Source organism: Pelobates fuscus, chromosome 4 (genome assembly GCF_036172605.1).
Source record: "Pelobates fuscus isolate aPelFus1 chromosome 4, aPelFus1.pri, whole genome shotgun sequence".
NCBI lineage: Eukaryota > Metazoa > Chordata > Amphibia > Anura > Pelobatidae > Pelobates > Pelobates fuscus.
The window spans coordinates 135,170,110-135,192,172 of NC_086320.1; positions in this window are offsets into that span (position 1 = coordinate 135,170,110).

The following is a 22,063-nucleotide window of genomic DNA, read 5'->3' on the forward strand; positions in this document are numbered from 1 at the left end:
CGCCGACACAAAGATCCAAATTACCTCCGGACGATTCAACCCGCAGGAATCTACAATCTCCGGAATAAGTGACTGTTTGCACCCTCAACAAGAATCAATATACCACGACTCACGACCCATACTAATCAATGGTCAACCAGATGATGACAACTACATGCTACTCAAACCTCCCCTGGAAGCGGACACTGACCACTCCACCTAACCCTATACTCCCTACCCTATACCCTGTCAAAGCGGAACCAAAAACTCTCCTAATTAACAGTTTATTTTTCCTTAGCTTCCCTTCAGAGGACAATTTGTGCCTTCCGAGATAGTTGAAAGTAAAGCAGACAGAATGAGAAAGACACCTGAACTATCAGCGGGTACAACCAGACTCAACAAGCACCACCCATTTTCTCTCATCAGGTTGACTTTGCCTGCCTGCTCATTACACAGGTCGTATCCAAAATACTATGAACTGTACAATTTGTGTTATATGCAAAACTTGATAATCCACACCACCAGTGAGACCTGCCTCTCTGAGGCCGTTATCACAAACGAATTAATAAGTACATGTATTGCCTACATACCTCTAATAACTTGAATGTAGTTCATTGTATGACATTATCCCCCCCCCACTCCCTCCCCCCCCCCTCCCCCCCCCCTCCCCCCTAACTACCTACCATCCAATTTCCTGGTATTCCCACTCCATTTTCCTTCCTGTTCTCTTCCCTCTCCCCCCCCCCCACTATATCCGCTCCGTTAAGTCTCTGGTATCCGACCTGATTTATTTACATGTCTCCCAAAATAACTAAATGACTGTCCAAATCAAAGGATTGCCACACCCGGGATCCTTAGCCATGCCACGGATTTCCCCAATTATAAAAGGGTATCTATCGGTTGCGCCTAGATAGATCACCCATTCTCTCTCATTACTCGAGAGAAAACCCCTACTGTAAGGGGTAAGGTACGTTTAATTAATACAGAACCCCATCCAAGCTACACTAACGCTTGACCACTAGAAAGTGGGTTCTGAGCTCTGGTGGTACTGATCAGGCCGCAGCCCCTCAGACCACCCGCGCTACTAAAGTCGACCTGTAAACCAGATCACTTTCTAAAACTTATTTCCCATTCATTGTACGACAGGGTAGCCATTTTCACATATATTACCACTGTTTATCCTTTCAATTGTTAAATTTATACTTGTCTTTTCACTGTTCATTTTTCTTTTTTCGTTACTGTTAACGAGTGATTATATAACATTTTATATCTCTGACTGTTACTTCTGCACGTGGACGTGCACCTCATTTAAACGTATATTGAAGTGTATACCTATCACCACAAGATAAGGAAGTTCAACCATAACTCTGTAACAGACTCCATTCCAGCACACACACCTAATAATGACAACTCTAACAATATTAACACAAAACGCCAAAGGCCTAAACACCCCTGAGAAAAGATCACTGGCCTTGTCTGACTTCCGCAGACAGAGGGCGGACATAGTTTTTGTCCAAGAGACGCACCTCCGCAAGGGTACAAATGTAAAATTACGCAATAAAGATTATCCACAGGGATACTATGGCCATTTCTCAGAATCCAAATCTAGAGGGGTGGCGATACTGATAGGGAAACATTCCCCATTCACTATTCGAGAACATCTCACAGACGACTCAGGTAGATTTTTGTTTGTGAAAGGGACGTTAGGCTCAACTATGGTAACGCTGGCCAACCTATATGTACCTAACAAAAAACAAAACCAATTTCTGAACAAAGTTCTACAGAAACTATCAGGGTTTCAGGAAGGTATCCTAATACTAGGGGGAGACATGAACATTTCCTTAGATGGAAAACTAGACTCCACAGCTAAATCACAACCTCATCTGACGCAAATTAGAAAAAAGATAAACTCTACCCTATACGAAGCACAATTGTTTGACTGCTGGAGGCTGCTTCATCCTTCCCGTAGAGATTTCTCTTTTTACTCTCCACCAGCGGGCACATATTCCCGAATCGACTCATTATTTCTTCAACACAGGTACCTGTCCCTAGTGACTGCTGCCGCTTACGGTCCGATCACTTGGTCTGACCATGCCGCAATGACACTAACACTAACAATACCACATCTGCCACACCCCTCCACTCAGTGGAAATTAAATGACCTACTCCTTAATGACACAGACACCATATCACATATAGACAAAGCAATAAATACATACTTTGAAGAGAATACAAATCCAGACACCACACTACCTCTCCTATGGGAAGCTCACAAAGCAGTCATAAGAGGGGAATTCATCAGAATTGCCTCCTCAGTCAAAAGAAGCAGAGAACGAAGAGTGGCCCAACTAATGAGGGAACTAAAAACACTAGAATCTACACACCACGATCAGGACCCATCCCTTGACACGTACAAACTAATTCTATCAAAAAGAGCTGAACTCACGACAACTCTACATCTCCATGCTAGACGCAAGGTTACTTTGACTAAACACCTCTACTATACCAAGGGGGGTAAGGCGGGGAGATTGTTAGCGCAAGCACTAAAGCCAGATAAACAATCCACATTCATCTCAGAAATTAAAACAACCGCTGGGAAATTAACAAAAAACATGCCTGAAATTAGCAGAGAATTCCACAAATTCTATACTAGCCTCTACAACATCGCAAAAGTGCAACCAACTAGCGAGCAGATACGCACATATTTACAACCGAGAATTCAAAGAACAATCCCACCCAATGAATTAGCGTTCTTGGATGAACCCATCTCATTAGAGGAGTTTCATAATGTAGTCCGATCACTACCTTCAGGTAAAAGCCCAGGGCCAGACGGCTATACGGGGAAATATTATAAAACTTTCTCACCAATTCTAGCACGACCATTCATAGAGGCATATAATACACAAAAATTATCAAACCAAATCCCCAATTCTGCATTGGAGGCAACCATCACACTCATCCCAAAACCAGGCAAAGACCCAACTGAGTGTGGAAACTATAGACCAATATCTTTGATAAATATAGATCTGAATATTTTAACGAAGATTATGGCGAACAGACTTAAAGCTTTTCTCCCAAACATAATTCATACCGATCAAGCGGGCTTCGTGCCCGGTAGGGAAGCAAAAAATAACACAACGAAAGTCCTGAACCTGATTCACTGGGCCCAATCACACAAAATCCACAGCGCACTCCTTGCCATAGATGCCGAAAAGGCATTTGATAGGGTCAACTGGTCTCTCATCACACATACGATGCAAGCCCTGGGCTTTGGCCCACGATGGATGGAATGGTTGGCAGCAATCTATTCCAGACCAACGGCACGCATACGTATCAACGGCCAACTATCACAGCAGGTCCCAATTACCAACGGGACAAGGCAAGGATGTCCACTATCACCCCTACTATTCATACTAGTTCTAGAGCCATTTCTCCAAGGAATAAGAGACAACCCAAACATTAGAGGCATCCAAGTAAAGGACCATGAATATAAAGTCATGGCTTTTGCTGATGACCTCCTCTTCACAATAACAAACCCGCTAACCTCCATACCAAAAATCATCTCAGAAATGGAACTATACGGCAAAATCTCCAACTTTCAAGCAAATATATCTAAATGTGATTTGATGCCTATCCACTCTACCAAATACCTGAACACACAACTCAAGAACAGGTTCCAATTCACTTGGCAACCCATTTCTATCAAATATCTAGGAGTACACATACCACAAACAAGTAAACTTATCTTCAGCCTCAACTTCCTCAAATTACTAGACAACATCACCACTGACTTACACAACTGGAACAAACCATGCTTCGGTTGGTTCAGTAGAATCAACATCATCAAAATGAACGTTCTCCCACGCCTACTCTACACTCTTCAAGCCCTTCCGACCCAATTAAACACCAATTTCTTCTCCAAAATTAGGAAAACATTCACTAGCTTCATATGGTCAAACTCACAACCTAGAATTGCATTCGAAACACTTATAAAAAACAAAGACAAGGGGGGGTTAAACTTTCCAGATATTGTCTCATACCACAAAGCTGTCCACTTAAGCAGGATCTATGAATGGACAAGGCCCGTGCCAGCCCATCACTGGGTCCAGATAGAGAATGAATTCTCAATCATTCCCTTAAAAGACCGTCCATGGCTAGCGAATCCACCAGCCCAATGCGGAACACTCAATGGCCCTCATCCTACCATCACACCTACATTACAACTATGGCACAAACTGACACGAACTACCGAAATATCCCCCTACCCCTCACCATTATACCCACTCACCAATAATCCTAATTTCCAGGGAGGCCAGTCAGGTGGGGCCTATGCTAACTATCACTGTGGCTCCACGCTACGGCTACGGGATATGGTTAATAATAACAAACTGAAACCACTACAGCAATTTTTCCCCTCCAATCCCCCGACCGGTAACCAATTACTACACTACACCCAACTAAAACAGTTTATCACATCCAACGATCTTCTACCATTGGGCAACCGTCCCTTGACTGAGTTTGAAAACATCTGTGAAAAACACAAAATTACGAAAAAACTATTATCCTCTCTTTATCAAACAATCAGGGACTCACAACCGCTAGAACTCCCAAAATGTACGCAAAAATGGTCACAAGAGTTACAAATAGAGATTACCCCCAAACAATGGCAAGCTATTTTCAACTCCACACATAGAACTTCCACCTCTCTACTAACGCAAGAAAGTAATTTCAAACGTATCTCTAGATGGCACTACACACCAGAGAAAATCCAACAAATACACGGTAATGAGAAAGCTAAATGCTGGAGATGTGACAATACCACAGCACATCATGCCCACGTCTGGTGGCAATGCCCAGTCATACATAAATATTGGAGCAGAATACACACTCTTATCCAGTCCATAATGAATATTACTTTCCCACTAGCCCCATTACAGTTCATCTTCCAAGAACTTCCCCCAAACCTCACCCTAAATAAACCACAACGCACACTGTTTAAACTTTTGACCATGACAGCAGCTCAATTGATCCCTAAGTATTGGAATCAACCGCAGGCTCCCACGATCAGGGAATGGATCAGGCGAGTAGAAAATATCAAACAAATGGAACTAATAACGTATGCCATTTTGAAAGAATTTAAAACATTCACCGCTACCTGGGAACCATGGACACGTTTCATGGTTGCAACTAGTGCAACAAATCCCAGTTATACAACATCTCTCCCCTCTCTCAATGAACACACTTCTTAGAGAAATCAGTTATACCACCCTCATGTCCACGCTAACCACCCATCACAAAAAACACTCCATCACCTTGCTGACAGTTTACAATGACTCTAACTATTATTATTTCTAAATAACATATGAGGTGGCACATTTAAAAATGTTGGGATAGAAAATCTTACCGTTAGAATTATTTTGTCTATTTTCTTTAGGATTTATCCTTTTGTACCCTGTAACCACAAAATGTAACCACTTGTCAACAATGCATGTTATAACACGTATATCATATCGTACTGGATTATAATTTCTTTGTAACAGTGAAAAATTTGTTATATGTAACTTAAGATTTCATGTAAAATGTATGCTTATAAAAGAATAAAAAACTTACAAATTAAAAAAAAAAAAAAAAGAAAAAAAATGGAATGGCTGTGTCCCAAATGTGCCCCTCCGATGTCCACATATACCTGGCAAAGGTACATACGGGGGTATTTTTGTACTCAGCAGACATAGCTGAGCAACATATGAAGTATTATACAATGGTAGTACACATAAGGTTTGCAAAATATACTGTGCAAACTCACTTTGTGTGTCAAAAAGGCAGAAAAAACACTTATTACCACTAAACCTGGTACAAGCTAGCGGAAAAATGATCCCACGCTAAGGTTCAAAATATGCCTTTTGAAATACCCTGGGATGTCTTCTTTAAGAAATGGTATGGCTTTATGGGGTATTTGGATTATATAGCCTGGTAAAATACTCTAAAATGGGACATGGGCACAGCGTAAAAATGTAAAGTTTGAAAAAAAATGGAATGGCTGTGTCCCAAATGTGTCCCTCCGATGTCCACATATACATGGCAAAGGTACATACGAGGGTATTTTTGCACTCAGCCGACATAGCTGAGCAACATATAAAGTATTATAGAGTGGTGGTACACATAAGGTTTGCAAAATATACTGTGCAAACTCACTTTGTGTGAAAAAGGCAGAAAAAACGCTTATTACCACTACACCTGGTACAAGCTAGCGGAAAAATGATCCCACGCTAAGGTTCAAAATATGCCTTTTGAAATACCCTGGGATGTCTTCTTTAAGAAATGGTATGCATTTGTGGGGTAGTTTGAATTATATACCCTGGTAAAATACTCTAAAATGGGACATGGGCACAGCGTAAAAATTTAAAGTTTGAAAAAAACTGGAATGACTATGTCCCAAATGTGCCCCTCCGATGTCCACATATACCTGGCAAAGGTACATACGGGGGTATTTTTGTACTCAGCTGACATAGCTGAGCAACATATGAAGTATTATACAGTTGTAGCACACATAAGGTTTGCAAAATATACTGTGCAAACTCACTTTGTGTGTCAAAAAGGCAGAAAGAACGCTTATTACCACTACACCTGGTACAAGCTAGCGGAAAAATGATTCCACGCTAAGGTTCAAAATATGCCTTTTGAAATACCCTGTGGTGTCTACTTTAAGAAATGGTAGGCCTTTGTGGGGTAGTTTGAATTTAAAACCTGCGAAGATACTTGGAAATTGCACATAGGCCCAGCGTCAAAATTCAAAGTTCTGGAAAAACTGATATGGCTTGGTCTCCAATATGGCACTGTAGCTTCACAAAATAGTGCCAAAGACATTCATTGGGGATGTCTTTTTACTCAGAAGACTTAGCTGAGCATAATTTGGAGGTTTTGAACTAAGTGGCACATATGAAATATACAAAATGCCCAGCAAAAATGCAATCCTTATGTAAAAAAATTTACAAAATTATTTTTTACCACATACTTTGGCATATATTGGTGAAAAAATGGGGGCATGCTAAGGCACAATATGCACCTTATGATATACCCTGGAGTGTATACTTTTACAAATGGTAGGCCTTTGTGGGGGGTTTTTGAACAGTCAAACTGTTATAATACCCCAAATGGAAGCATAGGCTCATTAAATCCGTCTCTCAAAATTCTACTGTGAATACTGAAAAGGTCAGGTCTCCTGTATGGCACTGTAGCTTCACGAAATAGTGCCATAGACATACAATGGGGGTGTCCTTTTACTCAGAAGACTTAGCTGAGCATAATTTGGAGGGTTTGAACTTAGTAGCACATATGAAATATACAAAATGCCCAGCAAAAATGCAATCTGTATGTAAAAAATGCACAAAATGGAAGGGGCGGAGCCGACCGCGAGCCGAGCTGGACGTGCACTAGCTGAGCTCTGCAGGAGACCGCGGGCAATCCACGACCATCGGGCACACAGAGCAACATGGGACACCCCAAAAAAGGTACCACACCTGCCCAAGCCTCCCACAGACAATCCGCTGCCAAAACGGGCGCCCTTAATAAATTTTTTAAAGAAAATCCGGCGCAAAACGCCGCCGACGAGATAGGCCCCAAAATGGCGGCGGAAGCTCTACACGAGCACCCCTCATCCTCACCCCCACTAAGCCCAGCCATCTCGGACAGTGCCTCCACAAACATAGATGCTGACCTGAGAGCCATACTCAGCAATCTACCAACTAAACAAGATATAGCAGCCTTGATCCAGAAAATGGAATCCTCCTTTCAAAATAAATTAGACAACATGGCGGCGGAAGTTAAAGTGGTAGAGGAACGTATAGAATCACTGGAAGATAATCAGGACCACACACTCACACAAGTTAAACAGGTCCAACAGGCACTAGAAGCACAAAATACGCAATTAGCGTTAATGTACAGAGCTATTGATGACCTGGACAATAGGGGGCGACGTAACAACCTAAGGCTGAAGGGCATGCCAGAAATAGAAGGGGAAAACCTCCCTAAAACACTCCAAGAATTATTCAACTACCTACTGCACAAAGATCCAGCGGAACATATCCTCTTTGACAGAGCCCATAGAGCACTTAAGCCAAGAGGTCCAGCCTCAGACGCCCCGAGAGACATAATCTGTCGCCTACACTATTATGGGGTGAAAGAAGACATCCTCCGCGAACTCAGAAAAACGACTCAACCGCTACTGTTTATGGGGGCCCAAATACAAATTTACCCGGACCTCTCCTGGATGACTCTGCAAGCAAGACGAACACTTAAACCCCTGACAGATATCCTGCGTACTAGGAACATCAAGTACAGATGGGGTTTCCCCCTCTCCTTAACAGCCACCCATAACGGGACCTCCGCTACTGTAACCACTTCAGAGGACATTGCCACGTTCACTTCTACCTTAAATCTCCCGGATGTACAAATACCAGACTGGTACGGCCCGATTCAAGCTCCTCATAATTATCCACGTCCTCAGAGATCAAGATGGCAAACCCCGCCAAAAAGGCGTCGCAACGACAACCAACCTCATCTCCGAAACACGCAAAGGCAACAGGTTGAACCACACCGATTCTGAAACCTGAGACGGAAACACGACATAGAAAAGAACTGAAAACCACATAAATTGCCAGAAAAGCGTCTTTATTCACAGGTTATCACACTCTTAAGAGCCTGCTCAAGACTACTCACAAAGGGACTGAGACACTGATTTCCCACAAGACATGGCTACATCAGCCTCTCCTTCGAACAGCAAGTCTCCCGCTCAATTAGACCTCACGAGCCTAATATGAAGCCCCGACTCTTGGAAAACGCCTGATCCACAGGAAGCCTGGACTTAAGACATGGCAGCTCTTCGTCAATGTCTTATATCAAGCCGGAGAAGGGACATCGGTGCGATCCCAGTGACTTTTACCATAAAGCTGAGTTTGGCACCACAGATCTTGTCACCCACACCTGAAGGGCTCCAAATACCCACGAACTTATCTGACCAAGGAGCATACGTACTTGCTGTCTACCAAAAGGTTCAGGGTTCTGTTGTTATGCAAACCACTAGATAAACCTACTGTGTTCTTCTGCTCCCTCCCCTGTCCTTTCTCCCGGCCCTCTGGGCCGCGGGCCTGCTCTCCCACCTTCCTCTTTCCTTGCTCTTTTTACCCTTCACACCTCTCCAGTACAATATTTAGACATGTATTTGGGGATGTCGGGAGGGGGGAGGGCGGGGGGCGATGGGGGGGGGGGGGAGAGTCGGGTGCCCTGAAAAGTCACCACCAAGAGAAAGCTTTTGAGAGTGTTGACCATAACCGAAGCCGCACACAACCTGACATATAACTGAGCCAGGAGACCCGTTCATAACGAGCAAAGCTCACATGTGTCCCAATTCCTCACTAAAACTTAACGCCCGAAATCCACTTCCTTACATAAGTTGACAGGTGGATTGCCCGCCACCCCTCCTTATATCACTCAAAACAACTTAGATTTACCCCCCACCACAGACTGCGAGACACTCTGCAGCAGCATCACAAGCCCCAGCGGTGCCATATCTGTATCCCCGAGATCTCCCAATACACTCGGGGAAAGCCACCGGCTAAAAGGGCCTATACACCCACAACACCTTCGCACTCTCAATTGCTAGCTCCGGAGTTTATTCAAAGTCTTTGTATATAGTTGGATTAATCCGTTTTTGATATCCTTTCTTTCTTTATTTTTTATTTTCTCTGGTTGATATATTGTAATCTGCACTTAATACTCTCGCTACTAGAGTCGATATCTCTCATATATTGTTTTCAGTGTATCCACTGTGCCTGCATTTACATTATCTAACACTCCTAGAAGCAGTGACTTCACCTAGATAACCGAACATGGCAACCATACGTATCACGACCCTAAACACGAGGGGGCTTAATTCACCAACCAAAAGATCCCTAGCTCTTCGAGAACTTCACACTCTCAGAACAGACATAGCATTTCTACAAGAAACGCATTTTAAAGCTAACTCAGCCCCAACCCTTCGCAATAAACACTACCCAACAGGATATTTTAGCAATTATGAAAGCTCCAAATCCAAAGGGGTAGCCATTCTGATAGGGAAACACGTACCCTTCACGTACCTATCACACCACTCAGTCTCAGAAGGTAGGCTTTTGATAGTCAAAGGTAAGATAGGGAACACCGTAGTGACACTTGCCAACCTATACCTTCCTAATAGCAAACAATGCAAACACACGCAAATATCTGAACGCAGTAGACAAAACCACGGAAGGGATCCTTATACTGGGGGGAGACTTCAACATCTCACTAGATTCTGACTTAGACACAACTTCCAAGTCCACTAAATACAACGCAACCTCCAGATCTAGAATCGTTCAAATCCTAGACAATCGTCACCTTTTTGACTGTTGGCGAATAACACACCCCACCTCCCGGGACTACTCCTTCTTCTCAGCGGTTCAGCACACATACTCGAGACTAGACATGTTCTTCCTGCAACACAGACACCTACATCTCATACGTTCCTGCGAATACGGCCCCATTACGTGGTCCGACCATGGTCCCCTATCTATGTCTATCCAGATACCTAACCTGTTCCCATCTAGATCACAATGGAAACTTAACGACTCATTACTCAATGACCCAATACATGTTGCCCAAATACAGGAGACGCTCAATAACTACTTTGAAGAGAACAGCACACCTTCGGTTTCACCCACAGTAATCTGGGAGGCCCATAAAGCCGTTGTACGGGGACACATAATTGCCCTTGCATCCAGGCACAAGAAAGCGAGGGAGGCCCAAATTACCTCTCTCACGGAGGACATTAGACGCTTAGAAAATGCTCACAAAAGGCACATGATCCTAGATACATATAAAGAACTCATAGACAAGCGCTCTACCCTCCAAACACTTCTGAACACGAAAATTCAACGGTCGCTCCTATATACTAGACACAAGTACTACACCCAAAGCGGAAAATGCGGCCGCATGTTGGCCAGGGCGATACAAAAAGAGAGGCAACTAACGTACATAACCCACATAAAAAAATCCTCAGGGACAATAACCCACTTACTGCCAGACATAATGAGAGAATTCCACTCCTATTACTCAAACCTATATAACCTAAGATCCCAACCACCAGATCCGGAAGCCATCCAAAATTTCTCGCAAAAAGACTAGCCCAGACAATCCCTCCAAACGCTAGGCAAATACTAGACTCTCCACTCACATCAGAAGAAGTCTCCATGATTATAAGACAACTACCACTAGGAAAGAGTCCCGGGCCAGATGGCTTTACAGCCAAATACTTCAAAACTTTCTCCAAGACCCTGAACAAACCGTTCCTAGCGGCGTTCAATTCCTTAAACCATGGGCACACTCTGCCTCGAGAAACACTAGAAGCGCATATTACACTTATCCCCAAACCAGGCAAGGACCTAACGGAATGTGGCAGCTACAGGCCCATTTCACTAATAAATATTGACCTTAAAATTTTTACAAAGATACTAGCTGTCCGCCTCAAACCATACTTGCAGGGACTAGTTCACCCCGACCAAGCTGGGTTCGTGCCAGGGCGAGAAGCCAAAAATAATACCACCAAAGTGTTGAACCTTATATACCATGCACAGACGAAGGGGGACCCGAGCCTTATCCTCACAATCAACGCCGAAAAGGCGTTTGACAGGGTGGACTGGTCTCTGCTAACAGCCACAATGCAGGCCATGGGCTTTGGCCCCAATTGGCTGTCGTGGCTCTCAGCTATTTACTCTAAGCCGGGTGCAAAAATAAGGGTTAATGGCCAACTCTCAGACACAGTCCATATCTCTAATGGCACGAGACAAGGATGTCCTCTGTCCCCCCTGCTTTTCATCCTAACACTAGAACCCTTCCTTCAGGGGATCAGAAACAACCCGAATATCCAGGGCATACACATAGCCGACCGGGAATACAAAGTTTCTGCCTTTGCAGATGATTTACTATACACGATAAAAAACCCAGAAACCTCACTACCCCACCTGTTGCAAGAGATCGATATATAGGGCCTAGTATCCAACTACAAAATAAATAGTAGCAAGAGTGAGATCCTCCCCTTGAACATTTCAAAGGGGTTGGAGACCAGACTTCAACAGACATACCCATTCCACTGGCCACAGAATTCCGTAAGATACCTGGGAATACAATTGACGAACTCCTTACACAAAACATACGACCTCAACTTTCCCCCACTATTGGCCAACATTGACAGAGACCTAAGAACCTGGAACAAACCTCAATTCAGCTGGCTCTGCAGAGTACACATCTTGAAAATGGCCATCTTGCAGAAATTCCTTTACATTTTACAAACACTACCCATAAAGATCCCAACTTCATTCTTCAAGACAGTAAAGCACTGCCTCTCCAACTTTCTGTGGGCAGGAAAACACCCAAGGACTCAATACACAAACTTAACGAGACACAAAACACAAGGCGGCATGGGGGCACCAGACGTAGAGACATACCATAGGGCAGTCATCCTATCCCGTATCTACGATTGGACTAACAATTACAACCAGAAACAGTGGGTACAAATAGAAGCAACCAGCCTACAAGTCCACATTCGAACGCTACCATGGCATGCCTCAGGCCTGGAATTAGTACGCCCAAACCACAAAGACCATCCAACATTAATCCCTACACTAAGATACTGGAACAATATTAAGAAATCCGACCATGTTGCCCCGCATCCATCCCCACTGTACCCGATTACAGGAAACCCACACTTCAAACCAGGCATTCCACAGAATGCATACCGAGACTTCGGGAACCAACAGGAGCAACTACTCCTGAAAGACGTACTAAACAGTCAGGGAATGGTCCCTATTTCGGATCTAATCCCCACGCCCACACACACACCAATGCAGGGTTACAAATACACACAACTCATGCACTTCCTACAAACTCAACCTACCCTCACACAAGGTAGCAGACCATTGACAGCATTCGAAGCTAGAACCTTTTTGGGGACTATGACAAAGAAACACATCACCGTGTTCTATAAATGTTTACAGACGGATCTCCACGCTCACCTCCCAGAATTCACAAAATCCTGGGAAAAAGACTTAAAGATCACAATTTCACCTGACGATTGGAGAACTATATTTAAAAATGCCTTTAAGTCCTCTAGCAACACTATAACCCAAGAGAGTAACTATAAGCGCATTTCTAGATGGCACTTCACCCCAACCAGAATATGCAAGTTCTTCCCGAACGCATCCAACCTATGCTGGAGATGCAAAACTGACGCAGGGACCCCGGGCCACATCTGGTGGTTTTGCAATGTAATACAATCATACTGGTGCAAAATAACCACCATAATAACACTTATTACGGGCTACGCAATCCCACAATCTCCTGAGGCCTTACTATTCATGCTCTTCCCCACCCCTCTACCAAAATCAATGCGTACCCTACTCTATCATCTGCTTACCGCAGCAAATAGTCTAATTCCCCTCAAATGGAAGCAAACCAAGCCCCCATCCATCAGGGAATGGATTACCAAAGTGGACACCTTTAGGCAAATGGATGAGCTCTCACACTCCTTCTCTGGCACTTACGATGTGTTCACATATACCTGGGCACCCTGGGACAAGTATATTAAAGATTCTGATGGTTCTCCACTCCACGATACTTAACCCACTTGGTTTTTCTTTGAGCCATTCAGACGATTACCTAATATATACGTAACCACACCGTTACAAACTGCTTCTAATACCTCACTGAACTACTGTGTATTGTTCTCTAAGATGACAACAATGTATTTTAGGAATTTGTCAAGCTAGGACTACCCTAAAGTTTGAAACTTCTGTACCACTCGTGCATACTGTAAAGTATTACATGTTATGAGATGTATGACTCCTATATCCTTTTCACATGATGTCAAGTGCAAAATTAAACAATAAAAGTTTAAAAAAAAAAAAAAAAAAAAAAAAAAATATTTTTTACCACATACTTTGGCATATATTGGTGAAAAAATGGGGGCATGTTAAGGCACAATATGCACCTTATGAGATACCCTGGAGTGTCTACTTTTACAAATGGTAGGCCTTTGTGGGTTTTTTTTTTGGAACAGTCAAACTGTTATAATACCCCAAATGGAAGCATAGGCTCATTAAATCCGTCTCTCAAAATTCTACTGTGAATACTGAAAAGGACAGGTCTCCTATATGGCACTGTAGCTTCACGAAATAGTGCCAAAGACATACAATGGGGGTACTGTTGTACTCAGCAGAAGTAACTGAACACATAATAAAACTTTGTACAGGAATAGCACACACCAACTTTACAAAATACACATGAGAAGTTCTTTGTTATAAGTTTGTGTGCGAAAACCCCCCCAAAACACAATTTTACTCCAATATTTAGCAGAGGTTGGCGGTAAAATGGCTATGTAGAAAGTGTCAAAACAACCTTAGGTAAATAGCCTGTGATGTCTACTTTATATAAATATATACTTGTGTGTGGCAATTTTGTTTTCTTTTATGGCTATTAAGCTTACAAGACAAACATACCAACTTCTAAAATCGCTCCACATTAAAAGTTTATTTTACTCCTTGTGCTTTGTGACCTGTAACTATCAAAAAAACGTAAAATCCCAGACACATTATATATTCTGTAAATCAGAACAACTAAATGAATTTATTTTTAATTATTTTCCTTAACCTGCACTAATTGTGCACACATTATTATTGCAAAAACTGTAAAAAAAAAAATCAAAATCTTTCATTTTTTTTTGCATTTTTCTGTATTTTTTAATAATAAATAAGCATTTATGTATATATATGTTACATCAAATTAAAGCCCTTTCTGTCCTTTAAAAAAATGGTATATAATATGCGTCGGTGCAAAAAATGAGTAAAATGCAAATTGCAGTTGAACGCAAACAGCAAAAAATGCAAAAAATGCCGTTGTTATTAAGTGAAAGACAAGCTTCTGAAGCTCTGTCCTTAAGGGGTTAACAGTCTGGGGACAAAGTCTTAAAGGGGCATTGTTCCCAAAAGTCACAATATGTGCCCAGATGGTTCTTAAAGGGGCATACACAGTCCAATAAAAGTCCATTCACTGTGCTTAAAGGGCCAGTAGCCGCACAATAAAAATCTATTATGCCCAAATATGTTCTTAAAGGGCAATACATCACAGGGGCCGTAGTCACAGGGCAGGAGGCGGGCAAGCAGGCCCCTCCAAAAGCTCATGGCAAACTCCCTTAAAGGGGTGAGTTTGCTACAATGGTGTTTTCAAAAGTTACTGAGTCAAATATAAGGCTTGCGTTTCAGTTTTTTCACATTGAAATTAGCCAGATTGGTTACGTTGCCTTTGAGAGCGTATGGTAGCCCAGAAATGAGAATTACCCCCATGATCGCATACCATTTGCAATAGTAGACAACCCAAGGTATTTCAAAAGGGGCATGTCCAGTCTTTCTTAGTAGCCACTTAGTCACAACACTGGCCAAAATTGGCATTCAGATTAGTTTTTTGCATTTTTCACACACAATCAAATAATAACAATAACTTTGGCCAGTGTTTGTGACCAAGTGGCTACTAAAAAGGACCGGACATACCCCATTTGCAATACCTTGGTTTGTCTACTATTGCAAATGTTATGCCATAATTTTCATTCCTGGGCTACCATACGGTCACAAAGGCAACATAAACAATCTTGCGAATTTCAGTGTGAAAAATTTAACATGCTATATTTGACTCTGTAACTTCCCAAAACACCATAAAACCTGTACATAGGGGGTACTGTTATACACGTGGGACATCGCTGAAAACATAAATGTGTTTTATTGCAGTAAAAGCAAACCGTATTATGACATTCACAGTTAAAATGTCATGCAGAAATAAAAAAATAAATCTTATTTCCTACCATTCATTAATATATTATTCATATTAAATTATGTTTTATACCTGTGAATTATAGCTCCCAATCCCCCAAACATGAGCCCAGACTTCATGAAGGGGTAAAAACGGTCTGTTTAATGGTGGCCCCAGCTCAGCCTTTTATGCAGGTCCTCCAGCAAGGTATACTCCCACATGGACCTTTTTCACAATGTTAATCACTCACCACAGAAACAGTAAAATCCCTTGTAATGGACCATTTCAGCAGACAATGGGTTAAAATCCGTTTCGGTGATATTCCCCTTTCAGATATAAAGGCAGCTTCAGTAAAACACCAAACTCACGAATTGAATACAAGTGAATGCACCAAACTCCCGAACTGCATACAAGGGAATAAGGTAGCACTCCAAACTCCCGAACCGGAACCTCATGAATAGCTGCTAGCAGACGAACAGGAAAAGCTCCCAAGCGGCTTACACTCCTGGCAATCAGTCTCTATCAGCATACAGTGAATCCCCCCAACGACGAGACAAGGCTCCGTGTTGTGGGTCAAGCAGTGGTCTGGTTTATTATGGGCTACCCGCCCAGTATTTATGCAGGTCTCCCACTTGGTGGACACTCCCCTAGGGGACCAAATGGGAGACTGTAACAAAAGACAGACAGGTATCAATTTAGGACATACAGTCACAATACTTTCCCAAAATGCATCCTGGCTTCCTCTCCTCTGCCCTGGAGATAATTGAGAAGTAATTCAATTATCTCCCAGGACAAAGGCAAATCGCCATTATGCACATGGTGAGCCCAAAAACATAACACTTTAAAATACACAATGTCATATTTTATACATAAAACACAGACATGTCACACATCCCCAGATAGCTGGGATCTGAGCGCACAAAACTACCGAATAGTTTTGTGCACTCCCCCCTCCGACACCCCCAAGGTAAGGGGCACATCACTCAGCAGGGAAAGGGGCCATGAGACACAACGCCACAATACCGAAGAATAGATACGAGAAGCCAGACAGAGCACCCCTATCTCACTATGAACGCCTGACAGACCCTACACATGCATTACTGTGCGGCACTACCCCATATATCCTGCGACTTTACAGCCCGCATACCAGCACTACAAGCCAGGTCCCTCGGATCACTACTCACCCGTACGACTATACAACTCACGTAAGCTACACCCCGACTGACCTTGATAGACTACTCTTGGATAACACCACACATAAAATGGTGCTGACAAACTACCTAAAACCACAAGAACCGTAGTTACAAAATATTGTATGATACCGATATTTGATGCAGACAACTGTTTTTGTCAATTATACATGCACTGCAAAAATAAAGAATTAAAAAACAAAACAAAAAAACAAAACAAAAAAAACTACCGAATAGCGCTCAGATCCTATTCACACAGTTCAATTGCCATGGAGCCAAAGTCTTTAATTACACAAATAGGCTCCATGGCATAGCTATCTGGGTTAACACATTCACATAACATAAGTACCGGATGAACATGTATTCGTTAGATCTGTACGAATAAGAACTAGGCGGCGGACGGCTCAGCGGTGTTCGTGCAAATAAGTGTCCGTTTTTAGATCCATGGTGTAAGTGCTGAACACCGCTCGCCGCTCGGGACTTTTAAAATGGCCGCGGCAACGTGTTTGGTAAACAAACAAAGTCCACCCTGTATTCGTCAATTAAGCTGCAGTTAACCGCAGCTTCACGGAGGTAAATTGGCGGCACACTCCAGCTCCCAGGTGGTCGCTCCTTCGGCAGTTTGTTCGGTAGAACACCCTGGCAGAAAGGCACGAATAAGCCTTTCTGCAGGGAAAATAAAGTCTTTTAAAGTCTGGTCCATAGTCCAAAGGAAGAAGGCAGGCAACCAGGCTTCTCCAATGCAATGTGGCGAGATTGCTCTCGTCACAATCACTATATACTTTCTCTACAAACCTCTAAAACGAACCAAATTACTCATCCATCCGCTATACCACTTTATCCCACCTAGAACTAGTGCCCAGTTAAAATACTTGACTCTTACTTACCCACACTCAGTCATGCCACACACATTTCACCACTACTCTCACTGAATCCCTCTGACTACGGCTACATTCATCTTCTACATCAGAATACTACTCCTAACATTGGGCTGTATCCATGTCTGGGGTCTTTCATTTTGAATAGGGGCAGCTTCGGTCTCCTTCAACACTGACACTCCAGTGCATATTATTAAAAGATTGGGCAGATGGAAATCCTCAGTCTACAACCGATATATGGAATACTCAAAGAGCTGGAAAGAACCAGACTGGTTGAGTATACTGCTGGAAATCAGAGGAAAATATAAATATAATAGCTGTGTAATCTGAAGAGTTGGTAATAGTATTAGATAAATAGAATAAATTGAGTCACATCTAATACAAAGTGCAATCTTGCCTTAGTGGCTCACCTCTATAAATGTCTCTCTAGAGATACCCTTCTCCTACTATGTACAACCCATGCAACTGGCTAGTGACTTTATTAGGGCTATGTGAACGGTCAAGTCCAGTGGCTTATGGGTATGTTCAGTAGGTAATTGTCATGCAACTGACATGGGTGTCCAGGATGTGGTCAAACTATGTGCCCTACGTAGTTAGGGAGTAAATTATGGCTACTGCTATTCCCAGCATGATAGAATAGCCACACTATGATCCCTACGTAGTTTAAGGAGTAACTAATGGCTACTGCTAGCCCCAGCATGATAGATAGCCTGTGAATACATAGACTAGATCATACTGAGTTCCCCCGACAAATAGATGAGGGACAGCATGTGGATACTGGCTGTGGAATGACTATCAAACCACTGTAGATGACTGTTCTGTCCCTCTCGAATCTGGTGCCAGGTAGTTGTAGCTCTAATAGGTAGAGGTTACATACAAAAAACAGGAGCTATTAAGCATGCATAGTTTAGTCCCATATATCGTCAAAGGGAAATAACCTTGGACCGGCACATAAATTGTGACCACCAGGCGAGAGGGAGAGGTGAAAAATAAAGATTTAAGGTGCCTCTATGTGCAGAACCATACTTAGAATGTTGGTTGCCTGCACATAGTGATAGATAACCTAGTGAGGAAAAGAGTGAGGAAAATGAGCCCAGATGAGCCCGACGCGCGTTTCGGTGCTGAGATGCACCTTCGTCAGGGGCTGACTGGAGACTGAGTCTCAGTCTCCTTTTACATGAATTTAGGTCCCGGTATCCCTAGCTCTGTCCAATCAGGAAGATGCTGTCATGCGCATTCAGATTCCCGATCGTCATGTGATCATTATGCTAATCCTAGCTGTCACTCATAGTGTTAGTGCTCTGGGAGCTGTTTAACCCGCTAAGTGCTGAGAGAGTCCGTTCACGTCCTTGGATACAAAGTTAGCTGTGAGGTTTAGTCCAGCTATACTGCCCAGAGACAGTGTATCCAGAATCCGGGGTAATCACGGCTTTACTTAACCCGCTGCGTGCTGGGAGAGAACGAGTTCGTTCCCATGCACGTCGTTGGAAGTATTGTCCACCGTGAGAGTCCAATAAGGGTACCGTCATCTGAGATAAAGTACCCAGTGTAAGGCTCTTGCCCTCCATCGTTTCCCGGGGTTTACAAGATGTCCCGGTTAGAATGTATCTATTCTGGTTACCAGTGTGGCAATATAAGTATCCCCATTGGACTGTATCTGTTCAGATTCCCCATTTAGGCTGTGTATATTGCATGGGTTTAGACTTATGGTCGAATAAGGGTTTTTATTGTAGCTCTTCTGGCATTGATGGAAGTGGTTCTGCATTATAATGTATGATCGATATAGGACAAGAGGCCCCTACCACCCTTCAAATACCTTTTAATCGTATGGCTATAATCTAGCTCATACCGTAGCATGCACCTAGGAATTTTAAAGTATGTAGCTCACTAAATAGTGGATCTACAGCATTAAGATCTTCTAGTGTCCACCGACAGTTATAGACCCAGGGCTGCTATGTATTATGTTTCAGATCCTTAGGGCAGTGCATAGATGGCTACCTTATTGGGCCCCAATCACATTGTGGATAGCGGTTATAGATATCCATAGCCTGGTTAGGTTGTGGTATGGATGAGGGGTAGAGCGGAAAAGCGGAGTGCTATGTATGGGACAGATGTTCGTTGGACGCTAGGAGATACGGTTTAAAGGAAAGGAAGAATTATTCTATATACATATTTACAGAATATACAGTTTACACATAGTGCTTTAATGTGTTGATTGATAAAGCGTGCTTGAACATGTATGGAGTCTACCGACTAGGCTTAGAGGGGAATGCAGCCCAGATCATAGTGATTATGGTTGTGGATAACCTCAGAGTTTGCCTTGACTACCACTACGTAGCAGAGCCTGAGTGTCAGGATATCGTAACACACTTGGCTCAAGTTGGTAGACAGGTGATATAAGGTTGTTCATATAAAGGAGGTATACGAGAATCCTTCATTTAGACCAAATGGGGAGAGGGTTTTCAATGTAAAGATCCAGTAACTCTCCCTTTGGAGTAGTTTACTGTCTATATCTCCCTTTCTAGGGCCTAGTTTAATTTTTTCAATACCATTAAAACGTAGGCCCTGTGCTGTGCCATCATGTCTCAATTTAAGGTGTCTAGAGATGACCGTATCTATGTGTCTAGAGGGGTTCACCGAATTCACATGTTCGAGAATTCGTTTCTTAAAAGGTCTAAAGGTCTTACCAATATACAAGAGGCCGCAACTACAGGTTAGGAGGTAAATTAGACCTGACGTTTGGCAATTGAAAAAAGTGTTGACCTCATGTGTCTGTGTATTGGTGGAATTCGAAAATGTTTTTGATTTTTTCCGGATAAATTTGCATGCCTTGCAGCGGCCACATTGAAATGTGCCTACTGCCGGGGTTCTTAGCCACGTATTTTCAGCTTTGGGTAGGGAGAGGTGACTTGGTAAAACTCGTTCTCTCCCAGCACGCAGCGGGTTAAGTAAAGCCGTGATTACCCCGGATTCTGGATACACTGTCTCTGGGCAGTATAGCTGGACTAAACCTCACAGCTAACTTTGTATCCAAGGACGTGAACGGACTCTCTCAACACTTAGCGGGTTAAACAGCTCCCAGAGCACTAACACTATGAGTGACAGCTAGGATTAGCATAATGATCACATGACGATCGGGAATCTGAATGCGCATGACAGCATCTTCCTGATTGGACAGAGCTAGGGATACCGGGACCTAAATTCATATAAAAGGAGACTGAGACTCAGTCTCCAGTCAGCCCCTGACGAAGGTGCATCTCAGCACCGAAACGCGCGTCGGGCTCATCTGGGCTCATTTTCCTCACTTTCCTCCTTTCCTCTATTAGAGCTACAACTACCTGGCACCAGATTCGAGAGGAACAGAACAGTCATCTACAGTGGTTTGATAGTCATTCCACAGCCAGTATCCACATGCTGTCCCTCATCTATTTGTCGGGGGAACTCAGTATGATCTAGTCTATGTATTCACAGGCTATCACGCTGGGGCTAGCAGTAGCCATTAGTTACTCCTTAAACTACGTAGGGATCATAGTGTGACTATTCTATCACGCTGGGAATAGCAGTAGCCATAATTTACTCCCTAACTACGTAGGGCACATAGTTTGACCACATCCTGGACACCCATGTCAGTTGCATGGCAATTACGTACTGAACATACCCATAAGCCACTGGACTTGACCGTTCACATAGCCCTAATAAAGTCACTAGCCAGTTGCATGGGTTGTACATAGTAGGAGAAGGGTATCTCTAGAGAGACATTTATAGAGGTGAGCCACTAAGGCAAGATTGCACTTTGTATTAGATGTGACTCAATTTATTCTATTTATCTAATACTATTACCAACTCTTCAGATTACACAGCTATTATATTTATATTTTCCTCTGATTTCCAGCAGTATACTCAACCAGTCTGGTTCTTTCCAGCTCTTTGAGTATTCCATTGGTTCTTTCTATATATAGGGGTTAAGCCCCAGGACATTTCTGGAGTGTCCATCAAGGTGTATATTTCCACCAACGAGACGGTCCCAATTTCTGGACCCATTCTCACGGGTGGAAATTTCTTCTGTTACTTTGTTTAAACCGGGTTTTAGTACCCATCACCTTTTAACGTTGCTTGAATATGGCTGGGTTTCTGTCCGACAAAGCCACT